We start from the raw sequence: 19,561 nt of genomic DNA, 5'->3' as shown, positions 1-19,561 counted from the left end.
AAAATCGTAAGCGAAAATACGCTTCTAGGACCGTATTCTATTTTCTTGAAAAAATCCGCATGTTACGTTGACCCGCTCAGTTCGCACTGATGTCATTCAAGGGTCAGCTGTAGATACAATTTCCTTATAGTTTTGGAAATGCCTTGTTTACACATCTATGTGTCTGTAAACGTTTGAGGATCTGTGGTTGTGCAAAGCGTTGGAAATGGAACGAAAGGGGAAGCCAGTGACCTACAAGGACAAACAATACTAGACCAAGGATGTAAGTTCTGTTCTGCAGTTAGTTACAAATGTGATTTTCTGCTGTGTTCCAGACCTAGTGAGATCCAGAGAGGAATCAAATGTAATCAAGGCGTTTGACATTCAGGAGACTCAGAGGGGTGATTGGGTGGCCCAGTCAGTCAAGCTTGATGTCATCTCAGGTCATGATCTTATGGTTCATGAGGTCAAGCCCCATGTCAGGCTCTGAGCTGAGTGTGGAGCCTGCTTGGGATTCTTTGTCTCTCCCTCCCTCCCTTCTCTCCCCCTCCCCCTTCGTCTCCCCCCCCCCCCCCCCCCCGCCCCTTCATCGTTACAGAAGGCGTTACAGAAGACCTCTAGGAGATGGGTTTTGAAGGGTGAACAGGAGTTTGCTAGGCAAGCCTCCTGAAAATCAAGATGGTTCCTCAATAGGGTAAATGCTTAGTTACTAAACACGAAACTGACTTGTGTCTTGGGTGTTCGCCACCACTGAATAGCCTGGCGGTCTCTGTCCCCTCCCTGTCACCCCTCCTTGGGTTGGAAAGTTTGTGGCGTAAGGTGGTGTGGAGGCACAGCTGGGAGTGAATTATTTCTTGACCTCGCATGTGATAACCGGGACTGTAGAGGCCACCCTTTTTCTGAATACTCTGGCAGGGCCATGCCTGCCCTTGGCCTCCGTTCTAGTTGGCGGTGTGGGAGCCGGCTGGTGCCCGCGCACTCAGATGCCCTGATTCCTTACGTTGACGGGAGAACACACAAGTATGGGGCCCTTTTGAGGGGGGAGTGGACGGACCTGGGAGGTGCAGTGGTTCCTGTCTCTGACTTGCTGCGTAATTAGGCAGGTTACGTCCCAGAATTGGATCCCAAGAGATGACCCCATTGTTTTAAAGGAGGAGACCGTGGATAAAGAAACGCCAGCTTCCTAAGATTCAAATGATTTGAAAAGTAGAGTGCGGTGGGAAGCTTGGTTTCTGTCATTTCATGCACTTCTTGGAATATTAACCATTTGAATCCTGGTTGATTAGAAGCTGGGCCCCCGGGAGGAATGGTCAGGTTTGACCGAGACAGTTCGCTTCCGGGATGCATACCTCCGCTTTCTCACGGGACGTGAGAAAAGACTGCCTTGAAACGGGGACGGTCCGGTTTGCATAACACCTGCAGTGTTGCAATCCTGTCTGTTCTTCGTGGGAAAGCCACCGAAAAGACACCTGGACCCGTCTGCCCGGGTGCCTTGGCCTTTTCAGGCAGCCAGAGGAGCCCCTTCCCACCTGCCCCTCTTACAACTCAGTGCGAATAGGAAGAGGTTCAGATAATGTGATGGCACCATAGATCTCCTCTTCATTCCTTGCATAGTAAAATAAATGTGAGTGCTGTTTAATGCATCACCTCATTTCATATTGCATTTGCCAAGAAAGTGCAATTTTATTGAACATTAGGATTGAATTCTTAACTGAGTAATCAATTTCAGCAGTAAGTTAAAACGCCTTCTATTAATGGTCAACTGCAACCGTTAATCAGAGTTACCGTGGATTAACAGTTGTCAGCATTTATGCTAATAGCACGTATAAACCATGGGCTTATGAATTGCACTTTATACTTCCATATTTCTCAAACAGCTGGTAATACTTTTTGCTTGAAGGTATTGATTGTTTTGTCCCTTTGCTTGCTACTTGAAGATGTAAAGGGATGTAAATGATATTTTCATGGTGATGACACAATATCACCTTCTGGTCTTGTGCGCTTGGCTTTGTGTCAGAATAGATGGAAAGGGTTCATTTGTTCTGGTGCTCTGCTGTTTAATTTGATCTGGTGTGTGACTAAAGCAAGACAAATAGTATTTTTAATGAAACCATTTAATAACCTCTGGTAGCTTAGAATCGAAGGCACGGGGAAAATGCAATTAAGCAATGGCTAGATGTAAACAACAACAGAAAAAAAATCACTGCTTCGGTTCCACTGACCCAATTCATTGTGCTTTCAGAGTTTCGTCGCCTTAAATGGTTTTGAGCCAATGAAGCTGGATTCCCTCAAAAAGACGGACGGCCCATCGTGTGAACGGTAGTTTGTGGACAGATTTATATTGGTGAGTTATTGTAAAATATCTCCAGGTAAAAGTTCAGGTTTTCTAAGACCCCTCTGGAATGCGTTTTCAATTAGTTGATGACTATGGATCGCCAGCAGGCTCTGGATGTTTCACTGGGATGTCTAATAGCAGGATCATATTGATTGTCTTTCAATTAATTGCATCTGGTATTTTCATTTATCAGAAGCAAAATACATGTAATTAACTCTGAGGCAATACAGTTCAACGTAAAGTGATTGTTGCTGCTGCTGCTGCTACAGAGATAAGTCAACGGAAATTACACTACTAGGAAACTCAAGGCAGAATGGAAGTCGTGTTACGACTTCTCGACGTATTAATTGCAAAGAATAAAGATGAATTAGGGAAATCGTCTCATGCTGTCCCAGGAGGCTTGAGTAAAAAGGTAGATAGACGTCTAGAGAAAAGAAAGCAGCTTGCTGATGAAGGCACATCTCTAATGAGCTTAGATTCTTAGCGTTACCAAGCTCGAGGATGTCTTGAACACCTAATGATTTTTTCTGGGGGACTTGATTGGGGATGTGGGTGTGCACAGAGGACAGCATTCAATTTTGCCTGCACTCGTTTGGACTGTGGCTGAGAAAGTATCGATTGATGTCTTTCAGTCCTTACCCACGGCGAGGTTTGGAGGTCCAGAGTCTAGTTGCCACATGCCGTTAGCCATTTTTCACAAAACCTGCATCTTACTCAAAGTCTCAAAATGGCAACTTCTCAGAAGTGATTGATTTTTATCCTGCTGGAAAAAAAATGTTTTCTCCTCGAGCTAACAGCGTCGTTTAAAAGCAAGAAAAAGTGTGAGAGCAGATCTTCTGCGTGTCCTGTCACACCTCTGGGCACGTTCCCCAACGTGTTGGATCACACAGAGCCTCCGGTTCGGGAAAGGGCAGGTTCCGCCCTGCAGGCTTGGGCCCCGCTTTCTTCGGAGCTGGGGCCCGTGAGAGGCTTGCGGTGAAGTCGCCTGAACCCAGCAGGCCGCGTGGGTTGTGGCCCGGGGAGGGGTCTCACTGAGTGTCCCCGTGAGGTGGCAGGATCAGGTGGAGATCCTGATGTCACCACTGGGCCTGCCAGGCCCCCCCACTGCCAGCACTAGCCTCTTCCAGGCATTTGGAGGTTTTATTCGTGCGTCAGTAACGGGGCAATGATGGTCCCCCACCTGCCCTGCCTTTTAAGATGAAACTTGACCAAGAAACCCAGAAACCTCTACCAGGCATGACCCAGAGGGCTGGCCCGACCACAGGCCACAGCAGAGTGTGCAGACAGAGGAGACCCCCCTATTCTTGGAGTAGTTCTAAGACTCTTAGCCCTTGGGAGGACGAGAGACTAGAAATGTTGAACATTCGTTGCAGAGGGGGGAGGGCATTGAGCGTTGCCTATCAAGGCCAACATTTCTTTCTCTTCTGGCTTTCTCCCACTCTTCTAACAGAAACCTTTAGCTTAAGACCCTGTGTGCTGGAGTCTAATCCAGGATTCTCAGGCAGAGATACTGTTGTTACAGAATCTTTGTGGGCCTGGGGCTGGTGGGGTGTCGGTTTCCGTGTTGGGTGTTGAGGCCAAAGAGGTTTTCAGTGGCGTCACCACTGTGACGGCGATGGAAATTCATTGGACTCCCACGGGCGTCCAGTTCTGCGGCCAACTATTTTATAGACCTTGGAGAGTTGGAAAACTATGTCCTCTAAAGATAAGCCTATGGGAATTCATAGTATAGGGATGAAATGGACTTTTTATGTATCTATATACAGACCTATAGATATGTAGACATAGATATGTAGATAGAGTGTATATATAGAGAGAGAAGATAGAGATATATATAGATAGCAAACATGGTTGAGTAACCACATTTTCATTTGGCTCAACCTGATCATTGAACCACCGCGGGCTGCTGTTTATCGGTGGTCTCGATCCAGAGAGCTGAACGTTAACGTTGCATAAATGCATCTGTACCGGAATGAAATTGCAACACGGTCCCTATAACAAAGTTTTCCCAAGAACTGAGCATGCTCAGATGCTGGCCGGATAGGCCGGTTCCCCCTGCTGTGTTTGGGGCATACTTTTGGGTGACCCCTCGGAGGAGCTTGAGATGTGCGGTACCGCGTGGGAGCTGACCGTAGTCAGAGCATCGTTACTGTGCCAGGAGGGTGCCTCTCTGCCTCCGGTTGGCCCGGAGTCCCCAGCACTGGGCATCCCACCATGGGGCTTTACCTTTGCCCCGACCACCCTCACAGATACAGAGGGGACCCCTACACGTCCTTAGAAGCGTGTGTTCGCTTCTGGACCTCTTCTCTGTGGCTTGTCACTGTGACCAGTAAGTTGTACCTCACTTTTTGGTGGCTGCCCATTCAGCCCCACCTGCAGTAGATGCACAGCGACAGAAGAGGGACGTCTTGCATTACAGCCCGAAGAAGGACCACGTGTTGATTTCACCCCGGTAACTCACCTGCTGAGGTCTCTGGTCTACACAGATCTTGTTTAATGTGGGCAGAGGAGACGGAAGTAGATGAAAAGCACAAAACTCAGGAAAACCACAGCCTCCAAGTGGCAAACCCGTGAGGCTCTGGAACCGTTTATACGTCATTTTTTGACCTCTTCGTGTTTTTGAGTATGTCCCCATTTAAAAGCATTCTATGCCTGTTTTTCTAGACTTCGTTAATTTGGTTTGTGGCCTCGTAAAAATAAACTGCAAATGACACATTTAAGTTTTCTCCCCGCAAAGAGGCTCATTTTCTCATTACGAATGAATAACGACATGTGACGTTTCCATCTTGCACTTCTGTTGTAGGTTTTTTGCTCTTCCTTCTGTATGTTGTTACTTGTTACAATGAAAACCCAGCATGCCTTTTGCTGGTTTGCTGATTCCCCACCCCCCCTCCCCCACTGCAACCAGAGTTGAATTCTCCATCGGTGGGTCATCGTTGTCTTTGCACCGTTTTGTTATTGAGCGTCAGTGTTTGCGTCAGCACCCAGGTACCTTGTAATTGCCACAAAAGTGGCAGTGGGGGGAATAAAAGCACTTTTTGTTACATGCCTACACATAAGTGCAAATGCAAATCAAAGCTCTTCGCCTTCATTCTGTACAGTGATGGGGGGCGGGTAGCAGTGGCTGTGGTTTGGCAAAGACACGGCAGCGTATCTAGCTGCTTGCGCACAGAGAAGCTTGTGCATGGTGTTATTTTGACGGATCGGATAATGATGTGAATGCTGGACCCACTTCGCGCGCGCGCCCACACACGCGCACGCGCACACACACACACATCACCGACGGCCGCAAGCTGAGATCCCCAGGGCGCTGGCGATGTTTGTGCCTGGTGGGTGTGGAGGGCCTCACCCGGTCTGCTGTGGGCACCAGGCTGTGCTGGCCATCTGCAGTGCGGCTTTAGTGGACCAGCAGGGCTCTGTGAAGCCCTCTGCCTGGTTGTTAGAGCCTCTCTCCTCTGTTTCTGCCAAGGCGGATTTCGTTCCCAAAAAGCAGAAGGGAAAGTATTGCCCTACTCCAGGAACGAATAAGCTTACACCGTGGGGTCCGCTGTTCCTGGCACCGTGGCCCCCCAGGGTCCTCCGGAGCTCTTGGCCTGCACTAGGGACGAGCCATCCTGCTCCAGATGTTCGGAAACCACAAACCAGAGAAAGATACGCAGGGCCTTCTATCTGTGGGGGAACTCTCTAGATGAGAAACAGCCAGGAGGCTGAGCTGGGGGCCGGGGAGGGCGGGGATGCTCCTGGAGCTTCAGCCATCTCTGCGGAAATGGGAGGAGGGCCCCAGCTGGGCTCTGGGTTCTTCAGCCTTGTTGGGATTTTATTCCTGAGCCGCACGTCCAAGCTCACATGGTAGCCGTTCTCTGGGAGGGGGTTGATTCAGCCCTTGTTCTTTCCTCCTGAGAGCCTCAAAACCCTAGCACGGCTCCTGGGCAGAACCACAGAGGTCATCCGTGCAGCCCCCTGGTTTCTGTTCTTGGGAGTTTATCCCTGTCCACGCTGCACGGGTCCAGCCTCCAGCTCCCGGTGGGTGGATTTTCTGCTGTCCCTGCTGCTGCCCGTCCCCGACTCCCCAAGACCGCTGGTTCTAATCCCAGCCAGTTAACCAGCCAGGGAGGTGCGGAACCAGTCTTAATTTTCACTCTGTCGTCTGTCTGTCTGGAATAAGCATGCCGCCTGTATTTCCTGGGGTTCCCAGCCGGGGTGGGTCTCTGCCTACTTGTGCTTCTGCTGGAGGGCCCAGCTTGGGAGGGGGTGGCTGCCCGTGGCCCTCTCCCCTGGTGGGGCAGGAGCTGTGACGTCCTGGAGCACGCCGTCCTTGTGTTCTGCTGGGAGACGTGGACATGGGGGCCACCTCCCTTTTCAAGACCCCCATTTTGGGGCGCCTGGGTGGCGCAGTCGGTTAAGCGTCCGACTTCAGCCAGGTCACGATCTCGCGGTCCGTGAGTTCGAGCCCCGCGTCAGGCTCTGGGCTGATGGCTCGGAGCCTGGAGCCTGTTTCCGATTCTGTGTCTCCCTCTCTCTCTGCCCCTCCCCCGTTCATGCTCTGTCTCTCTCTGTCCCCAAAATAAATAAACGTTGAAAAAAAAAAAAAAATTACTATAAGACCCCCATTTTATCAGTGAGGAACTTGATGATCCGATCTCTGTGCCAGCACATGGGGCCTGTGAGAGAGTAGAGCTGGAGACACCGACCAGGGAGCCCCAGACTCCGGTTTCCCCTCGTCCCCGGCAGAAACCCTGCAGTGTCGTGACCTGCTTTACGGGCATCGCGGGACCCCTTGGTGGCTAGTGATGGATGCCTCCTGGGGCCCGTGGCTGTTCTCAAGTGTAGGATGAGTCTGTCCCTACCCCAAGCACTTGGGTACGTGTGAAGGGCGGAGTTTGGGCCACTGCTTGTCCCCGCGGGTGCGGCTGTGGTGCAGGACTCATGTGCGCAGAGAAAGCCCCTTTCCTTCCTCTGGTCTCCCCAGTGGACAGCAGAACAGCAGCCCAAGTTCCCGGCAACCAGAGGTGATTGTCAGCTGACCGAGGCTTGACACATGGGTGTTAGAAGCGTTTGAAGGAGAGCAGGGAGGAGGAGGAGATGACCTGCCAGGGTGAGGGCCCCGCTGGTTGAAGGATACGATATTTTAAGTTTACGACAAGTTTCGTAATGGGGATTGTGGATGTGGTTGTGTGAGTGGGTGGGGAAGTGAACTTTGTCTTACCAAAAACGTTAGGATCCTGGGGCGCCTGGGTGGCTCAGTCTGGTTAAGCGTCTGACTTTGGCTCAGGTCATGATCTCACAGGCGTGAGTTCGAGCCCCACGTCAGGCTCCGTGCTGACAGCTGGGAGCCTGGAGCCTGTGTCTCCCTCTCTCTCTGCCCCTCCCCTGCTTGTGCACTCTCTTTCTAAAAACCAAACAAATATTAAAAAGCAAAAAAAAGGGGCGCCTGGGTGGCTCAGTCGGTTAAGTGTCCGACTTCAGCTCAGGTCACGATCTCACGGTCCATGAGTTCGAGCCCCGCGTCTGGCTCTGGGCTGATAGCTTGGAGCCTGGAGCCTGCTTCCGATTCTGTGTCTCCCTCTCTCTTTGCCCCTCCCCTGTTCATGCTCTGTCTCTCTCTGCCGCAAAAATAAATAAACATTAAAAAAAATAATAAAAAGCAAAAAAAAAAAAACCCATTGGGATCCCTAGTCGGCCAGTCCAAGAGTGATTAACAGGAGAGGAAAAGGTTATTTTGCGTGTTTTTTTTTGGTGTGTGTGTTTGTGTCACCACTGTGACCACTACCTCGAGGATGCGTTAGACCGTGAACTTTTGTTTTTAACCTGGTGTGACTTTTAAGTAGTTTTTGTTGCGCCCCCCCCCCCACCCCGCTTCAAGGTTTTCACGGAGGGACGGACGCCGCATCTCTGGGTTCGAGTGTAACCTAGCATCACTTTATCAATTTTTGCCGCGTCTCCCTGTGCCACAGATGCTATAAGAAATATGTCACACGCGGCTCAGGAAGTAGCCCGTGTGACCCTAAAAGAGCTCCGGATTTTCAGAGCGTTTCGTCATCCGGTTTCGGCGCCCTGATTTAAGCGTTTTCTGAAACGAGGCTTTGGGCAATGGCTGTGAGTCCCGTCGTCCCCGGAGTTGGTGTCCCCAGGTCTGTTGTCTGTGGCTCCTGTCTAACTCCCAGCAGAACACTCCTGCTTGCTTGATTGATCGACTCCTTTATTTTTGGCAAACTGGGTACCTCCCACCTGGCCCCATGCTGTTCGAAATCCAGTCTTCTCTGCTGAGTACATTCGCAATTCATGCTTTCCACGTAGCAATTAAGATAATTCCCCTAGGGGCGCCTGGGTGGCGCAGTCGGTTAAGCGTCCGACTTCAGCCAGATCGCGATCTCACGGTCCGTGAGTTCGAGCCCCGCGTCGGGCTCTGGGCTGATGGCTCAGAGCCTGGAGCCTGTTTCCGATTCTGTGTCTCCCTCTCTCTCTGCCCCTCCCCCGTTCATGCTCTGTCTCTCTCTGTCCCAAAAATAAATAAACGTTGAAAAAAAAAATTAAAAAAAAAAAAAAAAAAAAAAAAGATAATTCCCCTAGACTTGTACCAGTTAAGGATATATAGGAGGTTTGAAGAGAAAATGCGGTGTAGTTCATTGGGTTTTTTTTTTTTGGGGGGGGGGTACGTGGGTGATACATGAGAGCGTGGGCCACGAGTGGACTCCTGTGCCAGGGGGAAAAATGGAGCATTTTCCTGTACTTAATCCTAAGAAGCAGCCTGAATGATGACATTTATACATATTTCATAATGTGGTTTCTTCAGGCACGGGGAGCAAACAAATCAGTTTCTCAGCAGTATACTATTTAAAAGACCCAGCAACAGCCTGTGGGGTAAGTTGGAGATGCTGTTAAAATTAATTATATATGGCAAAAAGATAGAACATTAGGGAAAAAAGTTAGTGTGTGGAGATTAACAAAAACACGAACCGTGGACGAGGTGCAGTTCTGAGCATCCGATTCCAGAGTTTCATTTCCGTTCCTTCATAATTGGGCGCTGACAACAGTGACTCCCCACAGAGGACCCCATTCCCCAAGTCCCCATCTTTCCTCAGGCGGGCAGGATCGGGCGTCCCCGAGAGCTTCTCATCGGATCCGTTCGGAGGGGGCCTTGATTTGTCGTCAGACTGTGTTGTGCCATCTTTTCATATAGGAGACGGGGCAGAAAATGAGTCTTGGTGGTAAAGCTATCTGATTCCTGTGCCTTGTAACCCAACACCTTTGCTGTGGTCGCCTTCCCTCCTTCCGGTTCAGCTATACATTGTTTAACTCGAAGGAAACCTTTGTTGGCCTGGACAGGGTGTAACCTACAACTCCTTGAAAAATTCAGCCGGATCGGGGCAGCGGGGCGATCGCTCTCCATCGGTTTCCATCGGGGGCGGGGCGGGGCGGGCTGGTGCTTTTGCTCATGAGCACCAGATCCTCGGACCTGGCCTCCCCACTCTGGGGCAGCATGGGATGTGGGCTTAGCGGTGTGTGGGTTTGCTGGAATGCCCCTTGGCCCCTCCGGCCGCGGCTGTCTCTGCAGACTGAACACCTGTGTCTCCTCCCACAGGTCAGTGGGACTGAAGGCGCCCTGTGGGACGCCGTCTGGGGTGGGGGAGAGCTCTGTGTCCTGGGAGGTCCAGGCTCAAGCTGCCCTTGGCCTCAGCCGCATCTCTTAATCAGTGTGATCATCTAGTGAGATTGGCTGGAGTCCTCGCATGGGTTGCCTGAGCGGAGGAGGTGGCCTGTGACCTGCCCTGAGCCCTTAGTCACTGATAGCACGGATTTTAGCAGGGAGTTTAGTCTCTGATGGTGCCGAGCCTTCTGACTCTTATCAGGGTGAAATGACACAATAAGGGTTAAGGAGCAGGGCTACAGGGGTGCCTGGGTGGCCCAGTCAGTTGAGCGTCTGACTTCAGCTCAGGTCATGATCTCACGGTTCGTGGGTTCGAGCCCTGCGTCGGGCTCCGTGCTGACAGCTCGGAGCCCTGGGGCCTGCTTCGGATTCTGTCTTCGTCTCTCTCTGCCCTCCCCCGGGCATGCACGTGCACTCTCTTTCCCTCTGTCTCCCTCTCTCAAAAAATAAACATTAAAAAAATTAAAGAGCAGTGCTCTGTTGACATGGAACCTTCCAGAGTGATAACTGTAAGCTCCCGAGTAAGAAGCCACGGCCCCCTTCGTTTTCTGTACACGGTCCGCATGTTATGGACTACGATAAATGGTCCACAGACGACTTATTGAATGAGTGGATCCCAGGCTGCGGTGGGGCCAGGGAGGTGTGGACTGGGCTCCTGCTGGAACCATCCCAGCATCTGTCTGGAAGGGCAGGGTTGATTCTGCATTAGCTGGGGAGTGGATTCTGCAGACAGAAGGCAAACCAGCATGACACGTTACCTGTCGGGGAAAGGGGGGGGTGGGGGGGCGGTATATGCGTTCCCGAAATAATAAGGCCATGTTCCCGAGCTTTCCGAGGCAGGAAGGCAAAGGCATGCCCCCACCTCCCCTGTGTACAAGTTGGGTGGGGAGTTAGAATTCTCTGTAGCTTGCAGATCCTCCGGGGTGCCGTGCTTGCGGGAGCCTTGCGGGCAAGGGGGCTTGGGGTTCAGCTGCCGGCACCACATCTGAGCAGGGATGATGAGGACAGAAAGAAGGTCCAACTGGCTCCCAGAGCCTCGTGGCTCCTTTCAGATCCCTTGGGACTGAAGGACAGATGGCCTGTGTATTAAATTCCTTCGTGGACCTCCCAGGCCTGCCTTGCCTGCCTTTGGAGGTTTGGAGGCCCGTTCCCCCCCGCCTGTGGAGCTCACGGCCCCGGTCCCGCATTTGTTGCAAACCTTACCTTTTGAGAGTCCTGGCGTTTTCATAATTCAGTCGAAACTCACTGCCGCTTCCTAATTACAGCAGAAGATGACCTCTAAACCGCGACATGGGGTTGCAACTTCCTCTAGGAAGGAGAATTCGTATTGATTTGTACTCTGATCTCCCACGGGCTTAAGTGGCAGCACCACAGAGGCCTGTTTAGGGCCGGAAAGCCTTCTGCCTGTGTGTTTAAACAGAGCAGATTGATGCAGCGTTAGACTTGGCCGGGAAGCAGCCCAGCTCTTTAGCCTGGAACTGCATCCTCGCAGCCCCCCCCGCCCCCCGGCAGCCCGATGGCTTTGGCACATCTTCCGCGTGTTTGCACAGGGCAGGTAAAGGAAGGGTCCAGTTGCAGAGGCAAAGACTTGGCTGTGGCCCTGGTGATCGGTGGGAGGGAAGGGTCCTGATGGCGGAGCCAGGAGATCCTTACAGTGCCACCGGCCCCCTCTCTGATGCCACTGACCTTGGACAAACCGGAACCTCCTGTGCTTCGTGCCTCAGACTCCCCCTCTGTCAGATGGGCTTAATCTCCATTTGGGCGTTCAGTGAAATCCTCATTGGGGTACCTGGTCCCCATGTCAGATGTGCTTCGTGCCTCAGACTCCCCCTCTGTCTAATCTCCATTTGGGCGTTCAGTGAAATCCTCATTGGGGTACCTGGTCCACGGTAAGGGCTTCGCACTGGTGACTGCTGTTATCCTTATCATTAGCAGGGGCAGTAAATGAGATGGCCATGCCCTTGGCTGGAGGGCGGGGCGGTGGGTTAGCCCTGGTGACCTGCCCACGGCTGGAGGGCACGCCGTACAGGAGGCACCTGCAGTGTAGCTTACGCGAACGTTTTGATGAAAGGTGGCTAGAATTCTAGACTTCCTTGCTCATTACGGGTTGTGTCGTGCTTTCCTCCCGGAACTTTGGGAGTGGGGCACCCCCCGCCCCGTCCCTCAGTGTGATGCTTGCAGTGACGTTTCTTCATCAAGAGATGAAGGGTTTAGGGTTCCCCAAAGGCTTTCTCACATATTGCGCATTGGATCTGAGTTCTTATTGTTGTGAGGAGCTGATCTGAGCCACAGGGAGGGGGAGGCGTTGGGAGTCCAGGTTCTGTGCCCAGATGTGACAGGCCTCCTGGATACCCATTTGGCAACGTGGCCTTGCACTGGGAACGGGTCATCCCTCTCCTGTCCGTGGCCCGGGTGTCTGCAGTTTGGCCGAATGTGAAGTGTGGCCCAACATGAAGCGTGAGGCCAGCAGCGAGGGGTCAGCCGTGGAGAGGTCCAGCATCCGGAGCGATGCCGGGAGAGGCCGGTTAGCACGGCCACTTGCCAGGAAAGTCTGTTCGATTCAGGTCACCAGGTTTGGACTCCTGCGTTTTATGGCAAAGTCTGAAAATGCAGATTTGTAGCAACCAATGTTAATGAATTCAGACTGTTTGAATTTCACACTGAATAATGGCTGGAATTGTGAGAGCCAGGGGCTTATGAGATCCTTGGATCGTTGTAATCTTTTCTCAAGATTCAATTGATAGCATGATGTAATATCACATTACTTTTATTAACAGTCCCGGTCATAAAAGAAACACACCTATTAGGATAGGAGAATTGAGTAAAAATAGTGGTAATAACAAGACAATTTGGAATATGTAATATATTCAGTAAATTTCAAAATGCCGCATCTCATTTGAAATGCAATGTTGTGCCCGTGGATATTGAACGCAATACCTCTGTACCCTAGGGCATCCTCTTTTCTACATTAAAAAAATATTCTATTTCAATGCAGATTTTGATTTGCAATCTAGGAAGAAAATTCCGGGAGTATGGGGAGAAGGACAACTCTGCATCTGTTAAATCAATTTTGGTCTTATGCTATTGCTCTCCCTGCACCCCTTTCTCCCCGACCCTCCTCTCCCCCCAAAAGGTAGATTCTAAACACACGAGTAAGGACGGTGCACAGAAGTTTTCAGAGGATAATGGTGTTGTCACACCTTTGTCTGTCTTAGAATTCTCTGCCACCTGCACCCTCCAAAAGCCAAGCTCAAGAAACACAACGGTCCCCAGAGTTCTTCACAGGGGCAGAAGCCTGAGAGTTTCTCCCTTTATCCCGAGGTAATTGTCACAGGAGGGAATGAACACGTGTCCTAGGAGTCTGTTCATACGAGCCCACACTGGTGGCGTTGAAGCGGTCTTAATTTCAGAATTTCAGCTACTTCTGCGTTTGTGTGTGCGTGCGTCCTTATTTCCGTCGCTTTTCCACATACGTTCCGAGGACCCTTAACCTGGAAAACCAGTGGAACAGCCCCGTTGCTGGATGCAAATGTCGGGAAGATGTTAGGGTTTGCCTTCTCAGCACAGAAGTGACTTTGTTTGATGTCGAGCTTCGGTTACCAGAGAAATGGATTTATAGCTTTTGACATTCTACTCTTAGAATTAATTAGGTGGCTAATCATTATAAATACCATTTTCTTTTCCTGTTGTCTCCATTTAATAGAGCATCTTCTGTTCTCCACACTTGTCAGTTTCAAACCGAGTGTTGTGTTTGGGCTTTTATGCTCTGCCAAGGGAAAATGAAAGTAAATTCTTTATAATATGCTAATTGATCTATTTGGGAATTTTTAGATATAGACAACATCTGTGCTTGCCAGTAACACAGTTAATAGCTTCCGTTCCTCAACGTATGAGAAGGTCTTCACGGTCTGTATGTGACCTTGCTGAGACATACTGTGCCATCCCCAGGGCTTGGCGGTGTGGAATGGTGGGGGGGGGGGGGGGTCTTTTCCAGGTGCCTTGGACCTAGGCCTGAGTCCATGTAGAATCCTATTTTGAGGGTGTCTCTGGCCAGAGTGCACTGGGATTGGTTCTGGGAAGAATCCAAGATGGCTGGCCCTGGTCTTGGGACCCTGTAAACCCACCTCCAGCCTAGACCTGGCGGGAGTGACAGGTTCAGGGCAAATCACCTTGGGCCTAGGTAGTGCTCAGAACCCTCTGTCCTCACAGGTGATGGCGTCTTTCCTGGTAGCAGGTGTACTCTTGCCCCCGCCCCCCTCCTCCCCCAGGAAGTGGTTTATACAAACCTGTTGGTAGTTTGCGGAGCCAGGAGGGGTCATCCTTCCCTGCTGGGGAGAGAGGAGGTGCAGCTGTCTTGTGCTGTTGGCAGGAGAGGCTTCCGGTTGAGTTGAGAGAAGGAGGTTTCTTCAGTGAGCCTAAGTGATGGGGCTTGTGGCCCGTGTCACCGGCTTTCCCTCACCACGGAAAGCAGAGTTGAAGGCGACTTTTTTATTTGGAGGGCCAGAGTGGCTGGGCACTAACAACCACTGAAAAGGAAGCCCTGTGAGCTGAGTGTTCTGAGCAAGCCCATCGCTCTCAAGCAGGTGCCCCCCGCCTAGTCCCATGTACCTGGCTGCTGGCTGGTCTTGTGAGGGCTGGGGGGGGGGGGGTGGATATCCTCATTTATTCTTAGGATTTTAATGGATAATAGAGGTTAATTGACTCTTCCTGGGACTTGATGGGAGCAGATGTGGGATTTGAACCCGGGTCCAGGATTGATCTGCACACCTAGCATGCTCTGATCCATCACTGTCTCTCTCCCCAGACGGTTCAGACACACACGGTGTGAAAAGGTTTGATATTGGAAGTGCCTGAGCAGCTGTTAATTTGATAGCTGATCTATAATCTCTATACATCCCCAGGTTTGCTTACAAATAAACCATCTCAATGAAGGGGCGTCCCGCTGGGATAGATGCCCCCCTTCCCCATCACGTGAGCTTGTTGCGTTTCACCCGGCGGGGGGGGGGGGGGGGGCGGTGCACGGGGGGTGTTGGCGCTCTGTTCCCCACAGACTGAGCCCAGCTAGGGGGTTGGCCCCAGACCCAGGCAAGCCCTTTGGACTTGGCAGTAGCCGGGCAGGGCAGCTCAGACCCCAGAGTGTCTTGTCTGTCTGCTCAGCAGAAGCAGACCCCCGGCTGGCTCACTGGCACCAGGAAGGAGCAGCTGGGGGTGGGGCCAAGTTGGGAGGATGAAGGGAGGCTCCTCTAGCCTCCTCTCCTGCCCACTCCCCCCGCCCCACCCCCCTGCCGAGTTAAGCACAAAGATTTCAACTCAGTGATGTGTTAAGGGCCAGCCACATCTACTCAGTGCTGTGTACTCTCCTGTCACCACTAATTCTCAACCACCGGTGATGGTGTGTTGAAGTGTCCTTAACCAGCACAGGTGAGGATCAGGCTCTGTGTGCACATCTGACCTATTTCATCTCTGGCTGAACTTGAACAGGTGCACATACATCTACACACAGGTACACGTGGAGGTATGCACCCCACTTGTGGCATGTGTGCCCCCGGGGTGGGGGGCGGGGGGGGCACCCTAAGCTGGACCGGCTCAGGGATTTCTTGGGCCCCCGTCCTCATGGGTGCCTGCCCTCACGGCCTCTCGGGATTGGCCTCTTCTCAGCCTCCGTGGGCGGGAGCTGAGGTCTTAGACAAACAGCCATCCATCTTCACGGTTGGCTGAAATGTTTAAAGAAACAGAGCCGGGGGATCGTTCCGTGGTGCTGCTGCCTTCTCCTTTCCCCCAGGTTGATGAGTGGGGGCAGTTTCATTTGAGACTAGTAAATTTTGTAATTGGATTGAAAAGAGGGAATCGCGTGGCCCTGGATTCCACGTTACCTTGACCACAGTGGCAGTGGGGGACACTCTCATCAAGTATGGATCAGATTATTTTATTATGCCAACATTAATATTGGGAGCACACACATAATCTAGAGTCAGCAGGTTCACACACTACTATCTCATTAAATTTTCAGGCAAAAGCCGCAAAAATTAATTGGAGGCGTGTAATAGTTTAGAATGTGAGCCGGCTTATGGTAATATAAATTATATGAAGAGAAGACAGTTTTATATACTGAGAGAGAGAAAACTGGTTTACTTTAATGAGAAGAGGCAGAAATGTAGAGCTATTTTTTCATTACAGATGCACTCTAAAGTGTTTGGACTTAGTTGATGAATAGAGTTAATTCGCTGCTACAGTTCCTATAATTCATGTTGCACAGTTTAATGACTTCTAGATAAAAACAGGATTGAAATGTTAATTTCTCTGAAGAAATTGGGGCACTCTTGTATATCAGGCTTTCCCCCCTATTAAACCACTAGTTAATTTCACTAAACAAGTCTCTCGGAGATATTTCATGCTACATAGACTTTTGTATTTCTTACCTGACTTAGCTTCCTTTCTCTTTTTAAACCTAAATGTATAGGATTGTCTTACATGAGAGGAATTATCAGACAGAACTGTGTCTGATAACTTGACCCTAGTATAGGGTCTCTCCACATTTAGCTCCGTAAACAACCACATACCTTGATCTAATGGCTTCATCTGGCGGCTAATAACTTTCTTTCTTTGCTTTCTATTTGGTTTATGGGTTTGAGTGTGTGGGCCTGTTGTCCCTGCTGTTCGAGCTGGGAAGTAGGCAGTATTGATCAGTCACCGTTGCGTTCCCGAGGAATTTTTATTGTCACACAGGAATTTTTATTGTCCTCACTCTGTTATTTTGCATTTTTGTTTTCTTTTCTACTTTTCATAACGCTGGCCTCCCCTGCCGTAGAGGAGATTCAAACCTGGGTTCACTGTTTCTTTCTCCTTAACCTGTCAGAAAATGAGCAGGAAATATTAACTGTTGTAACAAAAAGCTAATAGTGGTGCTGTGTAATTAAGGAATATTCAGATGTTCTTATTGATTCCCAGATTTGTTACGATAACCATGTTGTGGGGGTTTTGTTTGTTTGTTTTTATAGTGGGGACAAAGAGCAAAGTCACAAGTGTTTCAGGGGGTGGAAAGAAGTGATCCTCGGGGCGCCTGGGTGGCGCAGTCGGTTAAGCGTCCGACTTCAGCCAGGTCACGATCTCGCGGTCCGTGAGTTCGAGCCCCGCGTCAGGCTCTGCGCTGATGGCTCAGAGCCTGGAGCCTGTTTCCGATTCTGCGTCTCCCTCTCTCTCTGCCCCTCCCCCGTTCGTGCTGTGTCTCTCTCTGTCCCAAAAATAAATAAACGTTGAAAAAAAAAAAAAAACTTAAAAAAAAAAATAAAAAAAGAAGTGATCCTCACCTCCTTTCTCGGTTCTCCCGCTTCACCTCTGGATGTGGTGTTCATAGGGCTTCCAGGAAAAGACTCCAAGAGGGTCGGGGACATGAAAACCTGCAAGACTGACGTTTCACTTTTCACTTCCGGGGGGGTTGCACGGACCCCTGCTCCCCCCAACCCAGTTAGTGACCATTGGCCCAGATGAAACTGCGTGCTGAGAGTTGGGACATTGGACTGGTGGATGCTGGTTACTGGTTTTAGGATCTTAGCTGTTGAACTTGACTCTCTGGGACCATCCACATCCCTCTCTTTCCTTTGTCAGTTAGGGACCTTTTTAAATTTTTTTTTAATGTTGGTTTATTTTTGAGAGAGACAGAGCACAAGTTGGGGAGGGGCAGAGAGAGAGGGAGACACAGAAACAGAAGCAGGCTCCAGGCTCTGAGCTGTCAGCACAGAGCCCGACGCGGGGCTCGAACCCACAAAAGGGACCTTCTTCCACGTCGAGGTTTGGTGCTTGTTCTGAGATTTGGGTGCAGCTTGTTCGGAGTGTGATTGGGAAACGGAACGTAGACTCAGAGTATGTACAGAGATACCCTCCCCCCTCCCCCACTAAATGTCTACCCAGGCTGCTCTCCTTAGGTCACAGATGATCTCTGGGAGCCTCTGCTTCTGTGTCCGCTGTACCCGACTGTGGGTCAGGCACTGGGTCAGATTGTCTCCTGGATACCGCGGTTACCGAGCTCCTCCTCCGGGGCAGGGGCCTTGATGCACTTAGTTGACTCCTTTGTTTTGTCTCCACCTGTCCCTTTCACATCGGTGAAGCCTCTTCTGTCCCATGTTGGTGACAGATTACCTTGTGTGTAATTGACCCCAGCCGTTTCTTAGCATTCCTGTTCCTTTGAACTTGGGAGGCTTTCGTGTAGGACTCCCTTAAGGGAGTTTCTCAACTTAGCACTGCTGATAACTGCGGACCAGTCACTCCCTGTCGTGAGGATGTCCCGTGCATTGTACAGTCTTAGCAACCCTGGCCTCTGCCCGCCCTCCCTCCCTGCCCCCGTGTGACCACCAAAGACGTGTCCAGACGTCACCAAACGTGCCTTGGGCAGAAAGCGTCCCCTGCTTTGAGATCCACTGCTTCAGAGCCACATCTTTACTCTGTGCCCGTTTTGTGCCTGAGTCGCGCGGACTAACCCAGATCACCGTGGCGCTGAGCCCGGAGGGACCCCGAACTCACCTGACAGCCCTGCCCTGGGCGGGTTCTGCGGCTTTCTCTCCGGAGGCGTGTGCCCTCCACCCCTGAGCTCGTTCCCTTCTATCCCATTCGGAGAGGCGGGGCCCTGTGCACAGGTGGCTTCAGCAGACAGAGGTGGGCTCCTGCCTCAGGCTCCCCCCCATCAGACTCACCTTGGGTGTTCACCACTGTGCGTCTGACAGACGGATTTATTTGTCACCTTGTCACGGCGGCAGGTGGGGGTGGCTCGCGTGCCGTTGATGCTGGGCTGTTGGAAATGGGGACGAAGCATCCTTCGGTCTCCACGAAGGAGCCTTCTCGGCACCAGGCATAACTTACCGCCTGCTTTTCCCTGTTTCTTTAACTTTTAATTGAAACCATTTAGTCACCACCCCTGCTGCTAGGAATCTGGGGACAATTAGGAAAGTCCCATCTGTCCTTTGAACCACATTCTATTGCTTTTTTTTTTTCTTCCTCGCGATCTCGAGAAGACGGCGGGGTTTGAACGGCACCGTCTTCGCTTCCCACTGGATGGCTGTTACCTCAATGAGTTACGGCAACTCTTTAATTCAATTATTTTCTCCAGTGCAGGCTTTGAGATGATTTAGATGAATCAGAGGCCCGGGTTTTCCAATGCGGAGCGGTGACTCCACGCGGGCTGTGGGTGGATTGCAAAGTTTTCACGGAGAGCAAGGAGCCCGTCCCACGCTGCCCCCCACCCCCCCCCCGAGCTTCCTGGCACAGGCCCCTGTTCACCATTTCAAAACCTAGATTGGAAATGGCAGATGCCATGGGCTTTGCCAGTCTTTCCCCCAGGCAAGGAATTATCTGTCCGGTGCTATTAGGTCAGTGAATTCCTACCCAGCTGTGTCTGAGCAGGGGCAGGGGGGCAGGGGGGTGGGGGTGCAGGGCGGCCCGGGTGCCGGTCAGGAAGGCCATTTATAAATCTATAAATGTGCTGCACAGCACGCTCTCCTGCTTTGCTATTTGACTTTGAATTAAACAAAGTGTCACGGGTGGGAGGTGTATCTTACAATGATTTTAACCAATTTGCTTTCTAATGTGGAAAACCTGCCTAAAATAGG

The 19,561-nt window shown here is 51.1% G+C and overlaps 1 protein-coding gene across 6 annotated transcripts in view; it reads left to right on the top strand.

Annotated features, from left to right (window-relative positions):
- The window catches only part of CTBP2 (C-terminal binding protein 2), a 161,078-nt gene that overhangs the window by 46,716 nt on the left and 94,801 nt on the right, over positions 1-19,561 (top strand). For 5 of the 6 annotated variants that reach the window (XM_045439175.1, XM_045439181.1, XM_045439176.1 and 2 more), the window contains one exon: positions 2,222-2,323. The exons of the other annotated variant lie outside the window; for it this stretch is intronic. The gene's annotated coding sequence lies outside the window, so the exon portion shown is untranslated. The remainder of the gene's footprint in view (positions 1-2,221; positions 2,324-19,561) is intronic. 6 annotated transcript variants of the gene reach the window in all.

This window comes from Leopardus geoffroyi, chromosome D2 (genome assembly GCF_018350155.1).
Source record: "Leopardus geoffroyi isolate Oge1 chromosome D2, O.geoffroyi_Oge1_pat1.0, whole genome shotgun sequence".
Classification (NCBI taxonomy): domain Eukaryota; kingdom Metazoa; phylum Chordata; class Mammalia; order Carnivora; family Felidae; genus Leopardus; species Leopardus geoffroyi.
The sequence above is the reverse complement of the archived record's forward strand: the minus strand, read 5'-3'. Positions and strand labels throughout refer to the sequence as shown.